Source organism: Salvelinus sp. IW2-2015, unplaced genomic scaffold, assembly GCF_002910315.2.
Source record: "Salvelinus sp. IW2-2015 unplaced genomic scaffold, ASM291031v2 Un_scaffold1140, whole genome shotgun sequence".
NCBI classification, from domain to species: Eukaryota; Metazoa; Chordata; class Actinopteri; order Salmoniformes; family Salmonidae; genus Salvelinus; species Salvelinus sp. IW2-2015.
Genome location: NW_019942751.1, coordinates 19790 through 20468, shown reverse-complemented (window position 1 = coordinate 20468; position 679 = coordinate 19790).

Sequence of the window (679 nt, the reverse complement as noted above, 5' to 3'; positions counted from 1 at the left end):
TTTTTTTAATGTAGGCTAAATCTATAAAGAAACATAAAGTACTGTAGCCTAAGTTCATATTACAAGTGCATGGAAATCAACTTGAATGCCATATAACTTTGGCAATGCATTCAGTACAATATGAAACATAAGAACATGGTACTTACGAAACCGCTCATTTCATTTAATCTCAAAAACATATTGAAAACAATCTAAAGTAAAGTGACCTACTCATCTTAGCTCAAACAACATTTCTCCATTCTCTTGTCTGAGTCACTTGGACTGAGCCTGAATGGCCAGGCAGAGGTGGAAATGCCTCTGCTCTTTCCAGGGTTAAGAGATGGGGTGGTACTCCAATGGCAGGGCAGGCCTGGAAGATGGAGAGCGGTGTGGACAGAGAGCATAAGGGTCCCTGGCTGGCTGTGGTCCTAGAGGAGGCTGGAGCCTTTCTGGACTGTTGTGAGACATTTCACGTCTCATCAACCTCATCTGATCTGAGATCAGGATCTAGATGGCCCACGGAGAGAAGAGGCCCCGGGGCAGAGAGAAGACAGAGGGAAGGAAGAGAGGGAGAGGAAGGGAAGGAGGCAGGTGGGTAGGCAGATGGATGGACGGATGCTGGTACACAGAGACAGAAAGGCAGACAGACAGACAGACAGACAGACAGACAGACAGACAGACAGACAGACAGACAGACAGA